Raw genomic sequence first — 18,808 nt, 5'->3', positions numbered from 1 at the left:
ATGGCTGTGGTGGATAGTAAATCTTTTCAGCAAAAGACATTTAAAACATTAGGAGAGTAAAAATATTTACAATTAAATTTTCTAGGCAGATGTCTGCTTTGGGGTACTCAGAGAAGGAAAAGAAAGCCGATTTTTTTAGGCTGAATGGCTCAGCCATTAATCAGGTTAGCTGTAGAAGCCACTAAAACTGTTACTTTGCCCATATTGTACAAAATTTTAAAACATTGGGGTGTTGGAGGAAGTCCAGAGAAGGGCAACGAAGCTGGTGAAGGGCCCAGAGCACAAGTCTTATAAGTGGCTGAGGGATCTGGGGGTGTTCAGCCTGGAGAAAAGGAGGCTCTGGGGGACCTTATCTCTCTCTCTCTACAACTGCCTGGAAGGAGGGTGTGGGCAGCTGGGGGTCAGCCTCTTCTCCCAGGCAACCCATGACAGGATGAGAGGACATGGCTGCAAACTGTGCCAGGGGAAATTCAGGTTTGACATCAGGAGGACTTTCTTCACGGAAAGGGTAGCTCAACATCAGAACAAACTGCTCAGGGAAGTGGTAGAGTCACCATTCCTGGAGTTGTTGAAGAAGCTGTTGGACATGGGACCTAATGTCACAGTCTAGTTGACAAGGTGGTGATCAGTCAGAGGGAGAACTCAATGATATCAGAGGTTTTTTCCAATCTAAATGATTCTGATTCTACCCTCACAGCCATGGTCAGAATGTCTTTTTGACTTGAAGCAATAACTGATGCTACAAGAGAATGAGAAGAGCATGCATCTGATCTTCCTCTTTGTAAACTTGACCCACATGTGGCAAAGCTAAAAATGAACACAGAAATTGCTAGCATCTTCTGCATAGAAGACATATTTTGAGTTTGATAGTGAAACTTTCTTTCCTGTATGCTCTGACCAGGCCTCATCCTTCACAGTTCTCACAGTGCCTTGGCGATGCATGTGCCCAGACAGCTGGAAAACTCAGTGCATTCCAACAGAAACTGCTCTGGATGTGTATGGGTTGTTGTGAGAGTAGGTGGATGAAATGAAACACTGACGAACTGAGAGAATATCACAGCTGTGCTCTCTATGTTTCCGTTGTTCTGCTAATGCCCAGCCTGGGAAGAAAATGAAAATAAAATATAACAAAAATGAGGTACTGAGGCAGTATTGATATAGATCGCAAAAGGCAAGTATAGAGGCATGAAAGGTGAGACAGGAGAAGGGATGGAGGGCAATTACATTGTAAAGCAAAGGAGAGTGAACCAAAGTATTTAGACATGAAAAATGATGAGGTTATCTACAAAGCTATAGGCAGATATGTACCAAAGCAATATTGATCAAAATTTTCAGCATATCTACAATGAATTCAGATGACTCTTTCACAGAACTTAATGGAAAATACACATCCTAAAAATTGCAACCATTGCTTGGTCATAATTTTGTCTCTCTCAACAAATTGCAGACATAAAATTGCATGGTCAATTCTTTGAACTCTTGTGGAAAAGGAAATCTTTTTATGGATGCTGGCAACCCAGATCTTCACACCTTTACACCTCGGTCGTAGAAAGGTGAGTCACCAAAAAACGAGGGCCACCAGCAGCTACCATGGCTGTACGGCTTCACACTGAGACCTGATGGAGCGGTTCTGACCTTCTCTCCAGTAGAGGGCAGCGATACACAAAAACTCACTCTATTTTCAGACTGAAAATTTTGCAGTGTGGTAAATATCAGCTTATTGAAGGAGTTAATTTAAGCGTGTGTATAGTTTAATTGTGCAGTAATGACAGTCATAATGACTTCTTTCACTGTCACTAAAAGCAAAGATAACTTCCTCCAAAGAAGAAAGAGATCAAACTGTGAGTATATAGTGCAAGGGCTTTTGCACATGGGGTCACTTGACAAACTGCAGACGGTTGAAGATATTCATACTGAATTATCTCATTTCCTCAGGCCATTTAAAAAGTTTCCTTTCTGATTCCTACTTTTCTAATCTAAAACCTATTTTGGAACTTTTTTTTTTCAGGCTTTACTTTCTTGTTTCTTGTTCACTTCCATTAATTTACTGTCCTTCCTGAAAACCTCTGCTTCACAGCCTCTTCTCAGTTTTGTTTGTGTGTGCCATATCTCACAGAGCCAGGAGAAGAATCTTTGTTCCCCTCTTGGAAATCTTGCCCCCAAACTGCACATCTTCTGAGACACCCAGGAATACTGGGGCTTCTAGTACAGACAAGTGTTAGGCCTAAAATCAAAATAATTAGTATCTCACAAGGACCATCTACATCATTGTGTAAAACAGCTTGAACTTCTTATTTCTCCAGGATGAAGACTCCTCTAGAACTATAAGGAGAGAATTATAACAAGATTTCCCTCTCCTTAGCCCAGCTAGATTGAAGTCAGGCAAACAAGGGGGATCCAGATAATTCACTAAATTATTTACATTCACATTAGAGAGTGCAAGTTAAAAAAGGAACAAAAATCTTCATGCTGGCATTTACTTTGAGATCAGATGATTTTATACACAAATATTTCCTCTTTCCTTCTTACTCTTCACTCTTCAAAGAAAATTTGGTCTACTTAATTTTGGCAGTTTGGATGAAGTCTAAAAATGTGTTCTCTGTTTTCATGACTACCTAGTTCTACTAACTAGTATAATCAACCAGTTTGGCATAAATTTTAATAAACTATCGGACATAACATGACTAACTCTGCTTTTTAACTTCACATGCCTATGGAAGGCAGGCTAAATCTTCACGTAATTACATAGCAATCACATAAACTCTACAAATTAGGTCCTCACACACCATTATATTTTAAACAACAGATTATGCCAGATTTGAAACTGACATAAACACAGTTTATGATGACAAGTCAAAAAATTCTTGTGAAGACAGAAAAGCATAGGATAGTGCTGTGTGTACAAACCCTGAAGTAAAATAATGAACCCTCTTTAGCTTATTTATCTGAGTTAGCTCAGGTTCAGCATCTGTGTTTCAGTTTAGGAACTAAGAGAGTATGTGTACCTTTATTTTATAAAAAACAAACTAATTATATGGCTTTAGGGTGCAATTTGGTTTAGCAATGTCATGCTGACTTGATTTATACAATTTAGTAACAACAAATTTACTCTTTTTTATTTTATTGCAGGACTTCTTGGAAGACTCAAAATATTTTATTGTCAGTGGCTAAATTCTAACACGATGGAGAGTCTTTTCAGTGATTTCCTCTTTACACCACCTATTACACCTACAAGTTAAAAAAACCCTCAAGAATTATTTTAAAATAGACTGACCAATTTTCTCCCCACTCAGTTGGCTGACTACTTGCTAATTAACATAATTATCAACAAATCAGAATTTCCTATCTTATGCAGCCTGTAGATACAACCTACACTTGTAATTAAAAACATCAATAACACTTCATCCTTTCCTCCTTTTATTACCCCTGAGATATTTCGTCTGCCTTGTCCATTACAAACAACAAAAAACAATAGTATAAACAGCACACCTGATATCCCCACCAATTTTTTTTTCATGCTTGTCATATAACAAATCTTTTTCTATGACTAATATTATCTTCTAGTCCATATGTATTACTTTTTTGGTACAAAAAATAAAATATCGAGTACATTTCTCACTAACTTTTCCTTGTTTGAGTCTTAAAGAAATCACATCTTGAAACTTGCTGGTATGACTCACTAGCAAATTTAGGACAATAAGAATAATATGAGCATTCTGTTAGCTCATATTCTGTTCTAGCTATTTTGTAAATTTTATGTCAAAATCCCATTTATATGCATATATGCCAGTATAGAGCCAAATGATGGATATAGTATTTACGATTTAGCAGATAAGTGATTTGAACCACTGTTCAAACACCTTTTAGTAAGTCATACACCCTGGCTGAAATTTAAGTGTCCGTGGATCACGCGAGGATCCGGGTGCCCGCACCGTGGCCTGGATGAGCACAGCCTTTTTCACTTTCCATACTCGCTACCACAAACATTTATAGTCACACCTGCAGCTCTCACAGACGCTCCGCACCCGCAGCCCCCGCGCCCCCCGATCCACAGCGGTGCCGCCGGGCGCCCCACGCAAGGACAGCGGGCGACCGGCGTGCTTTGGGGGGTCCGTCTGTCGCGCCCCCGCCCACAGCAGCACCCCCGGGGAAACGCCGCCGCCTCTCCCACTGCCCCCGTCCTCCCCGGCTCAGCTGGGACCCCTGGGAGGGCGCCACATCCCAGTCCCGCGCGGGGCATCCTCGCTGCCCAGGGGATGCGTCAGGGAGGCATTTTTGGGGCAGAAACGTGGGGGGTTTTTTCAGCTGCTTTCCTCAGGGCTCGGGTAGCCCGGGGTGCAACGGAGTCTCCTGGGACGGAGGCCCTGAGGGTCTTTGCCGAAGGCATGTCCTTGGGAGCGGGCGGGAAGGGCAGCTGGGCGTGCGGGGCTGGCGCGGAGGGGCAGCCCGGCCGCCGCCGTAGTAAGAGAGCTGCTCCTTCGGTGGTTGGGCTGAGGAGCGCTGGGCTCCTCCTCCTCACCCCCCCCAGCAGTGCACAGCCGGGCGTGTGACTGACGAGTCTCCCCCCGTCTATCTTTTTCTCTTTTTTTCAATTTTTTTTTTCTTTTTTTTTGCCATGGGTACACACACCGAGACACGCACATGACAGCACTTGGGTGCCAGCGCCGGTGCATCGCCAGGAGGGCTGTGCTTCACTCCGGGCACGCACACACGCATGCTGCTGCTGCTTCTGCTGCTGGAAGTCTTTCTACACGGGGATTAGCAGCCGCCTCTTCGCTCTCTGTATTTCCCTGTCTCTTTCTTCTCCCTTCCTTCCCTTCCTCCTTCTCTCCCTCAAACGCCTGACTGACGGACGGCGGGCAGGAAAAGGTAAATGCGGGCGTGCTGTTTGCTGACGATACGGAGGGGTGATGGTGTTAGCGGCGTGCTGCGCGGTACGCCCTCGGCTCGCCGGGCAGCTTGCCTGCCTTGCCTGCCCTCCCGCCGCGCCGGCGGCTGCCGCGGCCGCCGCTCCCCGACTCTTCGCGGTCGGGGGATCGGGTTTTGCCGCGAGAGGTTTGGCTTCGCCAGCCCCCACTCCTCTCTCTTCCCCGGGCTGCGAGGTAGAGAGGTTCCCCGCTATTGTGCTGCTCGCACTTGGCACCGCGGGTGCGAGCGTGCGGGAGAGCTTAGCCAAGGGTTTCGCGGGAGGAGGCTGGCTATTAATTGCTGCCTGCGCGGAAGAGGAGAGCGCTTCCCCTGGCACGGAACCTGGGCATTATTTATTAATCGGGGCTGGAGGGTGGCAACGGGAGGACTCGTCGTCGTCCCCGTGTCGTGTTCCCCCTTCCCGTTTGCTGCATCATTCAAATGAGTAATTCTTAGGTGGCCTTGCGTTGCGGGGCACTATCCCCCCATCTGCGGGGATTTTGCCAGCCGCCGTGGACTGCCGTTCTTCTTTGCCCGGGGGAGCGCCCCCTTCCCCGGGGAGCCTGCGGGCAAGCGCGGGGACATCGGCCGCGCCGGGTCCTGCCCCGCCGGCCCCCGCAGCCTCGCGCGGCTCTGTAAATAGTTGTCGGCACTTGCTGGGGCCGAGTTTGTCCCGCGTCCCTCCCCGGCAGGACAAGGATAGCGGGGTGAATATTTGCCTCCCCCCTCGGCGAAGCCCGCGTGTTGCGGGATCCCGTGGATCCGAGAGGTCCGGCGCAGCCCCGCCGAGGGGACCGCGTCCCGCCAGACTCGCACGGACTCCAATCCAGACTTCCATCCCCAGAGGCGCGGGTGCCTGGGTGTGCGCTTCAAGCCGGCAGGGGACAGGAGGGAGGCGGTGCTGCGGAGCCTGCCCTCCCGGGCCGCTCGGGCAGCGGAGCTCCCCCGCTGCGGGGAGGGGGCGGTCATGCCGGGCAGCACGCCCCGGGCAGGCGTCCCCCTTCCGCAGGACGGCTCCGGCGCGGCTCAGGTGTGGGCGTTTAGCGGGGAATAGCATGGGCAGCCCCCGGGGCGGAGGTTAAAGCGCCTCCCGGGAAGGGCTGGCATCCCTCTGCCCTGCCGGTGCCCATCACCTCCCGGGCAGTGGGACCGGCACTGCCGCTCCTCGCCCTGTAGGTGCTGGAGCGGACTGGCCCCGGCTGCCGCTGGCCCCCCGTTCCTCCTCCGCCGGGAAGCGAGGCATTTAGAAGGTCCGTTATGTAATTACGACTTTTTTTTTTTTTTTCCCCTTTCTTGCTGTTTCTAAACCCGGCTCAGGATGCCGGCAAGGAAACGGCTACACTGTGCTTGTTTCTGAAGGAAGCTGATAGTTTTATTTGATCTCGGAGGAAAAAAAACCAGTAGTAATATTTAAGTGCTTTGGTTTCGCACATGATTGATTTTTGGTTAATCACATCTCATTCATGTTGTTTTCTATACCTGTCAGTGGTACCTAAATATGTGGTTAAAGACAGAAAGCCAAAAAAAAAAAAAAAAGAGAGAGAATAGTAAGAGAAGCAAAATCCGTGACAACTGTAGTGGACAGCATACAAAGTTGGTTATTCAAAAAAAAAAAAAAAGAAAAAAAGAAAGTAGTTCTTTAACTTATAGCCTACTTACAAGTGAAAGGTATGTGTGCTTGCAGGCATGGTGTATACACAGCTTGTTGTATCGGACTGTATTTCAGTGTTAATGCACCTTTAAAAAGGCAACACTAATTTCTACTCCTGTGTGGGTCCAGTGTAGATGCTTAAGGCATTTCGCCTCCCTTAAGAGACATTGTGAGTTTGAGCATTGTTCACTGATCCAAGAGGTCCAGAAATCTAAAGAGTGCATATTGAAAAACAAATATGATATATATTTGAAGATCAAATTGCTGCTGATAATAATGATTACATGAAAACTATGAATAGTTAATGGCAACAGCACAATTCCTTGTTTTCTTCTGTTACAGCTTACTTGTCTGTCTGATACTGCATATTTCAGATAACTATAAATTAGATAACTAAGTTATGTATTTCAATTAGGTAACTATTTAAATTAGTATGAAATAAGTAAAACATACGGGAGCAAAATATGCTGTTTATTAGAGAGCTTATCAAGTACTTTAAAGTGTGTTTCATTATATATATATGTGTGTGTGTGTATATCCTTCTGATTTAAAGTTTTCTTTTACTTCACCATAACTCTGTATAGTTTAATTCAAGGCTCATTCTGTCTGTCTCTTGTGGGATTAACTCTCGAAAGCATATCAATGTAATCTGTGTGTGTTAAGCCTTGCAATGGTCTTTCTGTAAAGGTGGTCCATCTCAGTGCAGCTCTGGCTAGTGATGTTTCCACCTGGAAATACAAAAAGAACTGCATAAATAATTAATGAGATAGTGTAATAAATGAAGGTAATCCCACACCGAGGAAGACTCCATGAAATTTTTCCATTGTCTTCTTCACCCTGATCTCATACTACACAGTAACTAAAATTTTCACCCAAATTGTGAGAGACAGATGCAATGCCCTGAGACTGGCATTGTCATTTTAAGTAGATGAGATTTAAAGGTACTTTAAAGTGAGATAGTTTATTCAACCCTGAATCTCTGTAACCAAACTTAATTTTTACTGCCTCAGTTGTATTATCTCTCAAGATTTAAGAAAGCTATTTTTGTCAGGGGCACGTAATTAATACTTGTTCTCTTATGCCAAATTTTGTGCTTGTGCGTAAAGCTCATCCAAAGAAACCTGAAAAGTGGATCTCCATGGTAACGAGAGAGAGAGAGAGGATTTTCTCCCTCACCATAGGTCAAGACCAGATGCCTACCCATTCCTTAACTTGTAGCAGCATTCATTGGCACCTTCCTCTCTGTGGTTATTTTGCCTCCTGGGGTGTGCTTTTACTGGTGCCTCGTACTTCCGGAGTGAGAATGATGCTATGCTGGATGAGCACAGCTTCTGTGTTTCTCCCTGCCCTAATCCTCCCTTCTGCTTGCATTATATTTAAGTGCTTCTGTACCTATATGATTTTACTGTGGAATTTTGGGAAATGGCTTGTTTTCCCCATCAGATTTTTGTTTTGAGGACCTGTCTTGTCTCTAAATCTGTGTAATAGCTGACCGAACCTTACTTGTTAGTCCTCTTTAGAATAAAGTGTGTTCATCTCCTTTTCCCCTTTATTTGTCTGTGCTGTTTTGGAGTTTTAGATGTTTCATAGCAGTAAAAGCAGTCTACTTCTTCTCACCTGGGAGCAGGGCTGAGTTTAATTTTTTTTCAGTCAGTATGTGAGATGTGATACTGGTGTTACTGTTTAAAGATGTTCAGCATAGAAAGCCTTTATTTTGCTTAACTCTGTCGTTACAGAGCAGCAATATGGAACAACTCTTTCTGGGGCAATCGCTGGGAGTTTTTTTCCCCTTTCTCTTTGAAGAACTGTCTACTTAGACTGTCTCTCTTTTGAAGTTGAGATAAAGTGAACACATTTTATTCTAGATGATCCTGTAGTCAATACTTAAAACTTTCACCAAGGAATGTAACATATTTTCTATTTCCATTCTCCTTTCTGTACTCAGTTTTTGAGGCTACGATCTCATGAGAGGATACCAAGTGACTCCCTTAGGCTGCTGGTGCACCAGGTCTCTCTGGGCATATTTCCAGCTCTTTTGCCTTTCCCTGTAACATATCTTGGGATAATTTGAAAACATCTGCTAAAGCAACCATCTTAATATAAGACAGCAGTCATCATTTGTCACTGAGCAATATGTCATTTGTGGCTCTCTAATTGGAAGACAGATGCTGATGCTGACTTTGTCCTTCTTAAACTGTCTAGTTGGCAGATTGTCTGTAGAAACACTTTTCAGTGCTTTGAAATCACACAGTGTATTTCTGCTTTTCTGTATCTCTGTGTTTCTTAAAGGCTTTCCTGTGCCATTTGAAAATCTGCTCAAGAAACCATAATGATAGCAGCTAGTAAATTCATAATCTGGCTTTCCAAGTAAATTTGACTTTATGCATCTCTCCAGTGTCTTCTGGCTAGGTAAAAGCCATTTGTAAATAGTTGCCTGTGAATCTTTTTCTTTAGCCTTTGTCTATGAGCAATTTCTGATCTCTTGTTGCCTGATGCCCTGTCCCTGTATTGATGGCATTTCAATGAATGTTACTCATTCCAGTTGTTTCCCTCTTTTTGAAAATTTAGCTTCACCTTTAACTAAGGAGGTTCTTCATCTTCTGATTTCTTATGCTAAGGAAACTAGGGATTTGAGAAATTAACTTCTGTCTGTGTGAAGGTAATGTACATCTAGATGCCTAGATCCAGGCTTTGAACCTCAGATGCTATGGTTCAGGTGACAAGCGCATGTGTCATCAGCTCATAACTCAGATCATAATAAAGATCTCAGTAGTTACAGATGGTGTCCTATACCTAGAAGGTGCTTTTTTAAGCTTTGTGGGTTAATTTTGAATGTAGGTTGCAGTAGCTTGAGTTGACCTGCAACATCTTACCGGTTTCAGCATCTTAATATCCTGATGTGTTGACTCTGCTGGACCAAGTCAAGGATTTCTTGATTTTTTTTTTTTTCTGTTATGGAAAAAGGAAATAAGAGGGTGAGGATCCCCAAAAACTTTGTCCATCAATTGTGCTTGAAAGCCTATTAATTGTTCTGGGTGTACATCCTCGCTGAAGGTATTCCAAGGAATGTGCTGACAGGATGGTAGCTGAATTAATTTTTCAAAAGAAGGGAGTAGTTTTTTCAGCCAGCTTCCTGACTGTGACTACAGTTGCTAATTCTGTGCTTGTTCACACTTTCTTCCCATGTGTCTGTTTAGTTGTGCAGGTGGAACAGGATAATGCATCTGACTGGAGGTCAATAACAGTAAGAGACAATGATTGGCAGTCTCACCTACCTTTGTCATGGTAACTTCAGTTTTAGAAGTGTGCATCCAGCATTGAAAGTCTACACTGAGAATTGCTTTCTCACTACTGCTCTGTGTATTTCTTTTGTCTTGTCATCAGGGGAAAAAAGAAAAAGGAAGAAAAAACTTAAAGAGGGGTGGACATGAAGTCAAGGTATCTTTGTGGTAGTGGTCTCAACTGTATCTTTTCATTTATAACTGGTCAAGAGACAGTGTGCTGTTGCCTTTGTCCAGTCAGAAGTATTGAGAGTCAGCATGCTCCATGGATGCAACATGTCCCTCAAATATCCAAACTGTGTGAGAATCTCTTATCTTCTTTCCATCCTGCAGCAGGAAGAATTTTGAAGTCCCTGTAGCATACCATTCACATAGGATTGCCTTCATTTTGTGGTTCATAGAGGAATGCAGCTTCTGGTTCTGTGGTGCTGGAACTGCATTGGAGCAAGTGTTTCACATGGGCTTCAGAGATCCTTTGTTGTCATCAGTCTGTGTCTTCTGGCTATCTATTGGTTGGGCATAATGCTCAGGGCATGGTTTAGTTCTTTAAAGGTGTCAACTGTTCTTGCATCTGGTTTACCTCCATAATGTTGCAGGGTTTTGCTTCTCTCTCTTTACTTTTTTTTTTCTTTTTTTTTTTTTTGTGTGTGACTGTATGTTAGAACATCACTAAATTCCATTATCAAATCCCATTTTCTAAGAACATACCATAGGACTGGGTCTGAGCAATCTGATCTATTGGAAAGTGTGCATTCCCAAGATGGGGAGTGAAATTAATAACCTTTAAGGTCCCTTCCAACCCAGACTATTGTGTGGTTCTGTGATATACCTCAGTGTTCCTTCTAACAGATCATTACTTGCAGATAAGTGCTTACTGCCAAATTGATATACAGTTTTGTAAATAATATTGGTGAGTATCCCAATGGACCTTTTTAGTGGCAATGGGATGGCAAAGTAGAATTAAAAGAAGAAAAACTCATCAAGGAAGGAATGAAGGAGGTAGAATTAGGAGAATTTATTGTTATTTCATATAAATTAAGTATTGCAAACATCGTCAAAATAATTTAGATTAAAAAATGAATGGTAATTCTACAATTCCATTCGTGGAAGAACTGTACAACCATAAAATGTAATTATTTGAGAAGATGATTAAAATTATTTTCCAAGGAAAATATCCCAAATATTCAGACAGCATCTGTCCTTTTATAACAGCAGCAAAGTAGAGCTAGTGATTACTAGACCAGTGATACTTTGAGAAGTATCATATATCATTGTATGAAATCAAATACTCTAGAAGAAAAGATGCAATGTCTGTTTAGGTGGATTTCTTAAAAATTATGATACGGATATCTACATGAAAAAATAAACTCAAGTGGAATTATAAACTGGAGATGAAACCTTTTTCTCACACATTTGGATCTTGCTCTTCCTTGGAAAAAGAACCAGAGCAGGTTTCTTTTCTTAGCAACAACAACAACAAAAAAAAATACCCAACAACTACTAATACTGCACTAGGAGAGACTACTGAATGGTATTCAAACCAACTGACTGTCCTGTTAGCTCAGGAAAAATAAAAATTTTTAATTCCTGAAATACTACAAACATATTTGTGTAAAAATTATGGTTGCATCTTTCGTTTTGTTTTGTTTTTGAGTTTTTTGGTCCATCACAACTACTTCAAATATGACATTCTTTGTTGAGCTGTTTCAATTTCTGTGGAATGTCCTTTACAGAGTTGCAGTGGCATGGTAGTTGACAAGCATTCACTTCACCTTGGGTAGAAATGTTAGTGGGAGTTTCGGTGTAACCTGCAAATCTATATGGTGTTTCTTTTCGTACTGTGGTGGTGTGTGGGCTGACTTCCATAATCATTTGTATGTTGATCTAATCTCTATACCATGATATAAATGTCCCCACTGGGAATCTTCATGCTGTGTTTTGCAGGAAGAGTCATACAGCAGCATTATATATGAACAAAAGCTAAATACGAGGACGTTCTGCAGTATTCAAGTACTTTAGTCATTTACAAAGCAGGTAGCACATGAGGTATTTCTAAAGTCAGTGCAGTATGCTGCAAAATAATTAATGTGTTATGTTGAATTTCTTTCCAGAGGATGTTTTTGACAGAATGGAGGCAAAATATGAGAGTATACTAAAGTGCTTGACCTGATCCTTTGCTCGTTATGCTGACTGGCATTTTGAGCATGAACTGCAGGAGCAGGCTGCCTGCCCTCTATGAGATGTTAAATGTTGAGCACCAGTTGGTCAGACCCACATTAGAGGGGTTTCTTTAATGTGAAAAAATGCTGAAATGCAGCAGCAACATTAGTGTGTGTTACACGTGTAGAGCCCTTCTGAAGACTCAAATATTTTTTAAGAAATTACTCAAGGGTCACAGCACTTCTACAGGACTTAGGAGAAATGAGTTGCATCGTATTTCTTTATTCTAAATTTCTGGTCCTTCTATGACAACAAACAGCAAAGCATAGTGAGAGAAAGATGAACTTTCATCTCAGTGCTCATTTCAGTTTCTTTTGGAACTAAAAAGAAATTTTGTATACAATGAGAAGAAAATTTTCCAGTAATCAATTTTTCTAGCATACTTTGCACATTTATAGAAACTCTTAACTTGTTTTTAGTATTTAACTTCGTCTGTTGTTTGCTTTGACCTGCTGTAGGACCAAAAGTAACTGGTCCATTTTCCCAAGGACTTGCAGTCTCTTTAAGAATAGAGAAACTAGTAGATAGAAAAGTCTACAAATGTAAATGTTATTTGCTTAAAAGCTTAAATATTTTTATTTTGTAATGATGTCATGCTAAAGTTTATTTTCATATTTAACATACTACATAATTCAGAACAAAAGCTGCCAGTGGTCTATGCACAGTTCCCAGGGATCTCTGTGCAGTGTTTCCCTGATGAAAGAAAAAATGCTTTAACCTGAGGATACTGCAGAAAACCCCAGTATTTTACTTTATTGCAAATTAAGAGATATTGATGAATAAATTGTTTGTGGATTTTTTTTCTTGATTCAACTGTGATTCTTGTTTGTTTGTTTTTATATAGAACTGGAATCTTTGATTATTTGTGGTATAATTAATTAATTAATTAATGGGTTTGCCAGATCTAGTTTAGCCTTTCTGGCTTTGTTAGCATACAGAGTCCTTGCAGCTGATTTATGCATGGGTTTGAACAGATGCTGAATGAGGCAGTGTCCTGGTTTTGAGAAATTTTGTTTGGTACTTTTTTACTGTTTTGTATTAAAATATGAACATTGTGTTGACTGTGGTTTTGTGTGTACACGCGAACCTTGTGTTACTGTAGAACATAAATTATTTCAGTTTTATCTGATGGTTTTACCTTAGCGTTTAGTCTAACCATAAACTGTTCTGAACTCCTCTTTCCTGCCATATCCAGCTCATGGCAGCTACTGCCCACGTTAGCAATATGCTTGATAAATGTGGAGTACCTCTTCAGGCTCACATATGCTTTGAATTTAGGTTTAAGTCTGGACTGATTTTTGATAGGGATTTTTTTTTTTTTACTCAACCACATGGATAACACAAGTGAGTGAGTTGCATTTAAACTTCCTTACTATTGATGTTGATCTCTCCCTGCTCTTTGGTTTTGTAGGGAAGGCTGAAGAGAAGCCAAGATTAGCTGTTCAGGCACGTGGGACACTTTAAAGAGTTTTTGTTACCTGTGTGGTGGAAGCAATGAGAACTTCAAGGAGGAAAGGTGAATTCCTTTCTGGAAGGTGTTGAAGGCAGTGAGTGCACTCCTCACTCACATCTCAGGATTGAAGAGGCCACTTAGCTGTTGTCATCAGGTGGCCTGGAGAACACGAATTTATAGACCTGGTGTGTTAAGTCAGCAGCAGCACACAAAGCCCAGGTCAGTCAGACCTATGGTGGTGCTCACTTGACTGCACACAGGACAGACTCAATTGTCACAAGTCTACTTCTCAGGAGTAGTCACTCAGTGGGTGTGTTATTAGATAGTTTTTCTGCACAGTCATGGTGACTGGCCAGAATTTTGGGGACACCAGTGGCACAGTTACACTGCACTCATTTTTTTTATAATAGTAAGCACCCTGTATTCTTGGTGAAGGAAATAGTATTGATGCAGGCAGACACGTGCCTTCCACAGTGTACATAGCCAATATGTTCTTTAGCGTACCATGTTATATGGCTGAATAAATAAATACAAGATGCCTATAATAGATCTGAATTGGAAAATCTAATATGATAATGCTTTTACCAGTACTAGCAGAGCTCAGTAATTTATTACTACAATTTGGTGTCATGGATATGATTCATTCTATTTTAGTGGATGCAAACAAATTGCTTTATGTTTGTGTAGTGATTTATTACTCAAAGCTGAAAGCATGCTTTGTATGATACTGAGAGTCTTGAAAAAATTACATTTATTTTGTTTATATGTATTTTCGGAGGGGTAAAAAGGTACATTTTTCAGCACATACTATTTAAACAATCTTTATGTTTAATTCATCAGTCAAGAGGACAAGAACAGTTCTTGATCCAGTTGAATTTCTATGACAAATCATGCTGGAGCCAAACTGGGTCCTCCCAACATCTGATACTAAACCTGTGTGTAACCCAAATACTCAGTCACTTTCCAGTCTGTTTAACTGTAATATGATTTTTTTATTAAGCTAAGCTGCCTGCTGTGTGTTTTGTGTTGGAAAAAGTTAAGCTACAGTATTAGAAAGAAAATGTTTAAATACGTTGATCAGTACGTGTGCTGCACATCTTATCTGTTTAAAATAGATAAATAATTTTTCAAAAATCATTTTGCTTCCCCCTTTGAATTTGCAGCTTAGTCACGGGTTGTTGCCCACAATTTTATGGAGCCTAATCATGTAGTCCTTTTTTAATAGATTCCCTTATTATCATTACAATATACCACCTAAAGTAAGTAAATGAATTCAGTGGAGTCTCTCTGGAGCTAAGTTTATGTGTGTGCTGGAAAATTAAGTGTGGAAAATGTAGTATTATTGGTTATTTCGTTAAGCATTTTCTTAGAGTTTGCATGGAGATATTTTAAGTAGGATTAATTTTTTTGTATTTATTGCTAGGTCAAATACTTTTTGAAAGTAGGATGAAATTAGTCATGTTTTATCTAATAACTACTTCTAACTAATTCTGCTTGTGCCAATAAAGGTGTAATTAAACAAAATATATACTGAACAAAAAACATTGGGGAAAAAAACCCTCAAAACTCTGTATTTTATCTAAATAGAGATCAGATCTAATAGACCAGATCTTGTTCCTCTTTATGCACCAACTGTATAGCATCAACAGAAAACACAAATGTATTTGCAGTAGAGTTTATTTCAGTCAATGCAAGGTGCAGAAAACTGGGTTTGTGACCGGTATGTTTACAGGGAGGTAAGTGGGATGAAAGCAGGAATGGATTTGACTTAATGCTAGATTCCAGTAGGTGGAAATGTGAGTAACATAAAGCCAAATTAAGACCTGTGTTTCTTAAGTAATTTCTTTTTTTCAGCATCTACTATTTGAAGATTTTTTTTAATTTGCCTCACTCTGGACTGTTTGGGTTTTGGGGTTTTGTTGAGGAAGAGAGGGGTAGAAGTTAAGTATCTGGATAGTGGAACATACAGCAACTGAAGGGAAGAAAAGACAGACAACCAAAAAACCCCAAAACAAACCTACAGAAAACTGAAGTTCTTCACTTAACAATAGTTTCCTTAGCCAATTAAGGAATGAATTTGAATTTTAGGACCCTAAGGTTTACTACATAGCACATGAAGCCTCAGAATAGTCCATGAGTAAAGCAAGAGCAGAATGTGTGTATGAAATGTCTTAATGCGTATCACAGCTGGCAAATCATTTGTGGAGGTCAGGACACAGTAATACATGAGATGTGTTCTCTGTCTCCTCCTTGGTGACCTATACAATATTGCCATCCCTGTTGCAGTACAAACATTGTCATTATTTATTTGGCAGTAATGAGTCTGAGTTTAGCAAGGAGAAATGAGTTCATAGGAAAATTGTTTTACATAACAGAAAATCACATCACACTGAAGTAGTACAGATAATTTCAGAGTTTTCCTTGCACACTTTGTGGCAAGTGAACACATAATTTGAATTAATTTTATGACATGATGAAGATGTATAACCAAGGACAAAGATTAAACAATTTAAACTTATGCTTTTATATTTGCAAATATTTACACTTTTATTTATAACATCAGTTGCAAATGCATTTCCTGCTTCAGATACGATAAATAGACTTTTCCTACTTCCTGGCCATATCTGGTAATACAAGTGAAAATAGCACAGTACTGTGGAACCAGAACATTGAAAAAAAAGTTACGGTCCTGAAAAAATTGTAACATGCTGCATATTCCCTAAATAATTACCTAGTAGATGAAGTCAAGACAGATTAAAATATGCTTGTAGTTCTAAATTATAATTAATTCTCCTTTTTATTTGTTCAACAGTCTGAATTTCAATTTATAATAACCTTTCCAACTGTCCCGTAAGGTCAAACATTACTGCAATTTTTTTTCTGGCAGAGTTGTATCTTTTGTGCTTGTCAGAGTTCAAGGATCTTGTGGACAAAGCTCTTAGGTATAGGGTTTAGTTTCAGGTAGTCCTGCACGGAGTTGGTCTTGATGATCTTTATTGGTCCCTTCCAACTTGAGATATTCTATGATCTTAGATTGGGCAAAATCAGAACACACTTTGAAATGTCAAGCAGACTTAAATGGCTCCAGATTTCAACACCTTCAGCAAGGTGTGTAAAGAGAACCCTGTGCATAATCCAGCATAGCCTGGTGAAGCCTCTAATGTATACACGCATAATTTTTATTGTTAAAAGTGTCTCATGATTGAGCATAGCTAGAATAATCCATAGAAGCCTGATCTGCTCTTCACTGAAGCCTGTGGCTCACACTGTGAGTGTAATATCTGTCATTTCCTTAAGCAGGCATTGGATTGTGTCAATACATGAGCACAAAGATCACATCTTTTTTTTTTTTTTTTTTAATTTTGAGACCTGCTGGGATATTGGCACTTCAGAATCTTATCTCCTAAATGCTTTGCTTTTCCACGTTAATCGTTTGAAAGGCAGACTTTATACTGCTACTAGGTCTCTTTTGTATGTGATTAATATTTGTGGGGGTTTAGACATTTGTATGTGCACAAAAATGACACTTTTGAAGGGACAAAAAAAGGCTATACAAGTTCAAAAGTGTGACTGTGCATGGATAACTGAAATCCTTCTTCAGGTTTCACTTTTTACATTGTAGACAGATATGCCAGGTTTCTTTCAAAGAAAAGCTTAATCCCCACTTGGTAAACCTGCACATAGCCTAGGTTTTATCTCTGTCTCATGTTAGATATATGTGTAGTACTTAATAGAGGTCGAAGTAGTGCATAAGATCCTCTAAGCTGACTTGAATTTTACATACAGAGGATGGAAACTGGCAGTTAAGCTAAATGTTGGAAGATAAAGACATTATTTCTCCCACTAAGGATTCATAGTTGTCAAGACTATCAAATTCATTTGTGTGTCAATTACAGTTTCAGAGGTGAGAAGTCAGGCTGCTTTTCGAGTCAAGCTTTCTAATTAGAGTAATGAATGTTTGATTAATATTCCATTAGTAATATATGATAATTATACCATGATGGGCTGTTACTTTAAGTACATACAGGGTAAGATCACGGATGCATTTTTATGTTATGCCTTTGTCAGCTTTAGTTCCCATCAACAGTCAGCTTTATGCAGATGCTCGCTGAAATATTTCAGAAATACATTTTGTCCATAAGCCTGTTAAATGATGCTGCATGTCTGCTTTGTGGGTCAATGCCTATCTCTTGCTTTGTTTAACATTTCATCAGGGTTCTATGCTTTGACATTCACTAGACTGAGCTTGCAGAGAGAAACTTCACTATTCAGGAAATGTAATGTGTGAGGAAAATCCTGATTACTAACTGTGAATAAATCCAAATCAGGAAATAACAGCAACTTGATAGAACTATGGTGGAAAATCTTTGGCATTCTGGAGGTTCAAAACATTTCCCTATAGTAACAGGTTTTGTAGAGATGCATGCAATTAATACTCAGAATCCCTGAGTTAATATTGCTTATCTCCCTAAGGGTGACAGTGACATTCAACGTAGCCCTGAGGGATGAGAGCTTACAATGCTTCCCAGTGAACCTCACAGTCTTCCTCACCTTTTAAAGCAGCTCTGGCACTCATTGCTGACTGTGGGCATCCTGGTATATGAGGCATATTAAGAAAGAATGGGGGGAAAAAGAACTGGATGTAATGCTACAAATTGCATAGCGGAATGCTGGAGCAGCAGATAGGGATTGTCTGGATGCACATCTGACCCAACTCTGCTTTTTTTTCTCCTTGCATTGTTTTCCATTCAGCCCAGATCAGAAGACTGTTTTCTTTGTATTGCAACCTTTACATTTGGCTGAAGCTTTCTTTCACAGTTGAAGAAAGAAAACCGAATTGATGCTGACATACATGTTTATATGGGCCATGTGTTAATTACCTAGGGTTGCAAATGAACAGAGACATTCTCCAGTTGTGTGCTGTAATGTATATAGGAACAATTGCAGTATGTGAATATTTCATTCATTCTGCACTGAATTAAATTTTTTTCCAACACTTTCAATCTTGTAACATTTTTATGGTATTAAGTAATGTATTTTTTAAACTTAACAGAACGACTTTTTTTTTTTAATGGTCTCACAGTAGGGATACGAGATTGCCAGAAGTTAAGAACTATAGTACAGTGTGGTCTGACTCTTGGAATGGTGAAGGAATGAGTTACTGTAGAGGACTGTTGCCCTTTTTTGTGTCCAGCTGCAAATCTGTGAGACGAGCTTTGCAATTAGCTTTTGTAAGTACTAGCTGACAGCAGAGGAGGGGTTGAGACTTTGGTTTCCTGGGCTCCACTCCAAGTT

General features: G+C 40.6%; 1 protein-coding gene across 7 annotated transcripts in view; it reads left to right on the top strand.

The window, feature by feature from the left end:
• Window positions 1-4,512: 4,512 nt before the first annotated feature.
• DLGAP1 (DLG associated protein 1) overlaps window positions 4,513-18,808 on the top strand; it is a 404,716-nt gene continuing 390,420 nt past the window's right edge. For all 7 annotated transcript variants that reach the window (XM_068191544.1, XM_068191537.1, XM_068191551.1 and 4 more), the window contains exon 1: window positions 4,513-4,869. The gene's annotated coding sequence lies outside the window, so the exon portion shown is untranslated. The remainder of the gene's footprint in view (window positions 4,870-18,808) is intronic.

This window comes from Anomalospiza imberbis, chromosome 1, assembly GCF_031753505.1.
Source record: "Anomalospiza imberbis isolate Cuckoo-Finch-1a 21T00152 chromosome 1, ASM3175350v1, whole genome shotgun sequence".
NCBI classification, from domain to species: domain Eukaryota; kingdom Metazoa; phylum Chordata; class Aves; order Passeriformes; family Viduidae; genus Anomalospiza; species Anomalospiza imberbis.
The sequence above is the reverse complement of the archived record's forward strand: the minus strand, read 5'-3'. Positions and strand labels throughout refer to the sequence as shown.